A 4,981-nucleotide genomic window follows, 5' to 3' on the forward strand; every position below is an offset into this window, starting at 1 on the left:
TATGGATCTTAGATTTCATTTGCACTTGGTTTGACTCCAATTAGACATCTAAAACTCCAGATATTGCTGAAATACTCCACAAAGGTAATGTTGATTTCTCACCAAAATTCAGCATTGCACTAAAACAAAGTTACAACGCAAAACTACGAAAAATCTCTACTTAATCAAGCAAATAATAACATAAACATTTTATTAAAGCAAAGAACTAAAATCAACAAAATATATCAAATAACTCCTTAAATTAACTAATGGTTAAAGATAAATAGGACTAAAATCAACGAAAAATATGCATATGATGAAGAGTCATCAGTAATTCACAAATTAAAGTTCCTTGTCATGTTAAGATTTCTAAAGATTGCATGCTTTTGTACAATGATGAGAAAGAAAAGTTGAAAAGCTTATTATCTACGTATAATCAAATGGTTTCCCTTACCACAGATTGTTGGACATCAATCCAAAATTTGAATTACATGTGTATTACAACTCATTATATTGATGAGGGTTGGGAGTTGAATAAGAAGATAATGAGTTTTGATTTAATTTATGATCACAAAGGAGAAACCATTGGGAAAAGCTTAGAGGAGTGCTTGAAAGATTGGAGGATAAAAAATGTTTATTGTGTAACTGTTGATAATGCTAGTGCTAATATTGTTGCAATCACATACTTAGTTAGAGGAATGAATGATTGAAATAGTCGTAGTTTGTGAAATGGGGAGTTCTTACACATGAGATGTTGCGCTCACAATTTGAATTTGATTGTAAGTGATGGCTTAACTACCATCGACTCATCTATTAAAAAGATAAGGACTACCTGTAATTTTGTTAAGACATCTCCGACTAGGCTTTCTAGTTTTAAAAAGTGTGCAAAAGAGTGTAATATAGATAGTAAGACAATGATAGCTCTTGATGTTCAAACTCGTTGGGAGTCTACCTATTTGATGTTAGAAGTTGTTGTGAAATATGAAAAGGCATTTAATCGACTACGATATCAAGATAATTCAGTTGTTGTGTTTCTTGCTAGTGAAGAAATAGGTATTCCTAATCATTTTGATTGGGAACGTGCACATATGTTTGTGAACTTTTTAAAGATCTTTTATGATACAACTCTTTCTTTTATGGTTCATTGCATGTTACATCTAATACATTCTTCAAAAAGTTGTGTGACATTCAGAAGTCATTAAAAAAATGGACTAATAGTGAGGATGAAAAGTTGAGGACGATGACAACAAATATATAAGTGAAGTTTAACAAGTATCGAGATAGTAATGTTATAAACTATCTTTTGTTTGTAGTTGTTTTTCTAGATCCCTGTTATAAGTATGAATATATTGAATTTTTTTTTCTAAGATGTATGACAATGATAAGAGCAAAGTTATGTTGAAAACATTAAAAGATCTTGTAAATAAACTGTTTGAGTATTATGTGCCAAAATATCCCATTCATAGTGATGAATGTGGGTCTAGTAATGTAGCCTCAAGAATTGGTACACAAGCTAACACAAATCAGTATGTTGATGATGCTGATTGGGATACTGCATTTAGATTGAATATGAAGAAAAACACAAACAAATATGCAAAAAAAAAAAAAAAATGACTTGGATAGATATATTGAGACTAATGTTGAAGATAGAAAAAATTATTTTCATATTATATAGTGGTGGAATGAGAAATCTAAAACATATTGTCATTTGGCGATTCTAGTGTCATCTGAGTCTGTATTTAGTACATGAGGTCGTGTACTTGACTCATTTCGTAGTGGTTTGAGTTCCATTACTTTTGAAGCTTTAATTTGTACCCAAAATTGGATAAGAAAATCAAATGTAATTGATTTAAGAGCACAGCTGAATGAAGTGCAACAACTTGAAACAGATATGAAAGTTGATTTGTAACTCAACTCTCACTTTTGTTCACTTTGTTATTATATTTCATTATATTATTAAACTAATTTATTATTGATTGTGTGTTTCAATTTTTAGAAAATGTTGGATTACGTATTATTAGTGTTGGAGTTAATACATACGACATCACATGAATGAAGAATGCAATCTAAGCTTATATTCCATGTGATCTGTTGAAGTTGGAAATAAATTTCATATTATAATTTCTAGTTGTTTATTTATTTATTTATTTTATTTTAGATTCTTATCATTCAAGTGGACTATACTGTCAACTTTGGATTGTTGTTATTTTGTATTATAATCTCATTTAGAATCTAGTCAACTAAATTCTAGTTTAATTTGACATACTATTACATATTTTGTATTTTAACTTGGATTGTTATTGCACTATGTTATTTCAAATTCTGTTTTAAGGGACCAAATTATGTAATGCTACATATTTTGTTTTAGTCTTTTAGAGGATTAAATTATGAGTTTGTAGTTATTCTAAATTCTATTTAGATGAAGAAATGAAAATGGTTGTTGTACTTGTATATTCTTTTATTATTCTGCCAAAAAATTAAAATGTTTATCGTTTTGTTTTTTTTTTTTAAATCCAATCACTCAAACTGAACCAACTCGTATATCATCAATTTAGTTTGATTTGGATTCAGTTATAAAAAATAAGTAAAACCGAACCAAATCAACTCGTACAAATTTCATTAATTTAGACTCATTTTTTTGCAAAAAATCAAACCGACTCGTTACACCCCTAATCCAAACAATAATAATTAAATACACAAGTTATGCTTAATGAGTATATTTATGTTTTCTAACCTCGAGTAATAAAATGTTTTGAAACCTGGATCCAAATCCAAATCATGAGCCCAAATCAAACCCATATAGAACCCAATCCAGTAAAATTAGAGCTTTAGTGCTACGAAAATAATGTTTTTTTTATGTATGTTTAGGCCTAGAAAAATAAAAAATCTACTTGTTTATTTTTTGAGGCATCTCTATTTTGAAAATAACAATATTGGTCTCTAATTTTATTCAATTTTATAAAAGTTAAATCCTCTTGATTTTGACCAAGTAAACTGATGCTCATTCATTTTGACTAGGTCAACGCATATGTTGACTCATTTTAAAAAAATTAAAATATAAATTGTCACGTGATTACCGTTCAATTGTAACATTTGGTCAACAAAATATAAGTTTTATTTTTCGATTTTTTTTCCCATTTTTTTTGTCTATCAAGAATTTATGTTTATGTGAAGAAGAAATTACACAATGAAACCTAAATTTTGTTGATCAAATACTACTCTTGCACAATGATTACCGGCCAATTTTTTAATTATGTTAATTAAATTTCACATTTACACGTACATGTTTTGAAAATGAATCGAGGTGAGTATTAAGCCGGTCAAAATAAAGAGGACTTGACTTTTTCAAATGAAGATAAAGTTAAGAGTTCAAAATTATTATTTTCAAAATAGGCGATCAAAATCTCCGAATTGTAAAGTTTGAGAGGTCAAAAGTAAATTTAAACCAAAAAGTAAAAATATTTTAGTACATCAAATGAAAAGATATTTTAATAAAAATATTTTACATCTCAAAAAGGTAAAATTTAAATAAAACTATAATAAAATATAAATATTAGCATTAAAAATGTTTTTTTTAATCAAAATCTTGTTTTATAATTTATTTTAGTTTGGTTAGAATCCAATTATAAAAAACAAGTAAAAATGAACTAAATCAATTCATGCAAATTTCGTTAGTTTGGATTCATTTTTCACATATAACCAAACCGATTTGTTACACTCTAATCCAAATAATAATAATTAATTAAATACACAAGTTATGCTTAATGAGTATATTTAAGTTTTCAAACCTCGAGTAAAAAAAAAGTTTTAAAACCTGGATCCAAATCATGAGCACCCAAATCAAACCCATGTAGAGCCCAATCCAGTAAAATTAGAGCTTTTGTGCTACCAAAAAAAAATGGAGAAATGTACTGTGCACCCCCACAGTTTTAATTTATTTATCAAAATCATAATTGTTTGCTTGCACTATTTACACATTAGTATTATATAGGCTGAATGATGGGTAAAGGGACCAAATTACTGAGGGTTATGGCCCAACTAAAAAGCAATTCAAGGAGGAGAATTGAGAGTATGAAAAAATGAGAAATGTATTGTGCACCCCCACAGTTTTACCTGCCACCCCCCCATAATTTTTTATTGACCAATCTACCCTTTTTACTTTATATAAAATTTATCAGTAAATTTACTACACTCTTTTCTCACCCCCACTTTCGAAAGTTTTCCAAAAAAATTCTATTATTCGAAAGTTTCAAACTTTTGAAACAATCAGAGGTCAGATTTCAACAACACTTTCGAACCTTTTGTCAAAAATCCAAAGATTCGAAATGCAATTTTCCCAGAAATCACAAAACATTCGAAACTTTGGTTAAGTATGAAAGATTCGAAGCATGAATTTGATGAAACCTTCGAAACTTTTGGTTAAATCTGAAACTTTCGAAGTTTTGTTTGATGAAACCTTCGAAGCTTTGGTTCATTTCGAAACTTTTGAAACCCAAAAAGTTCAAAACTTTGGTTGAAGCTGAAAGTTCCGAAACTTAGTTTTCCAGCAATTTCGAAAGTTTACATCAATGTGAAAGTTTCGAAACTTTCAATTCTTTTTTTAAATTACTATTTTTTAAAACATGTATGAGTAGAGTTGAGGTTCCTGCCTCAAGAAATATAATAGATTCTACGGACAAATTCATTACTGATCAGGTATTAATATTACTAATAATCTATCACAGATAAATTTTTTATTATAACTATATATTTGAAGTTTTATTTGAAACATATTTTGTAGGTATTTCCTTCACGAGAATCTGTGTTTGAATGGGCAAAAACCATTGGAAGAGAAAATGGAATTTTAATTGTCATCATTCGTTCAGATAAAGCAACCGGAAAGAGGGGAAGAAAAGACAAATTGATTTTGGGATGCGAAAGAGGTGGAACATATAAATCAAAATCAAAATCAACAGTAACTTGTTCTCATAAGGAAAATTGTCCGTTTACTCTCAGATGTATA

This window comes from Cicer arietinum, chromosome 4 (genome assembly GCF_000331145.2).
Source record: "Cicer arietinum cultivar CDC Frontier isolate Library 1 chromosome 4, Cicar.CDCFrontier_v2.0, whole genome shotgun sequence".
Taxonomy (NCBI): domain Eukaryota; kingdom Viridiplantae; phylum Streptophyta; class Magnoliopsida; order Fabales; family Fabaceae; genus Cicer; species Cicer arietinum.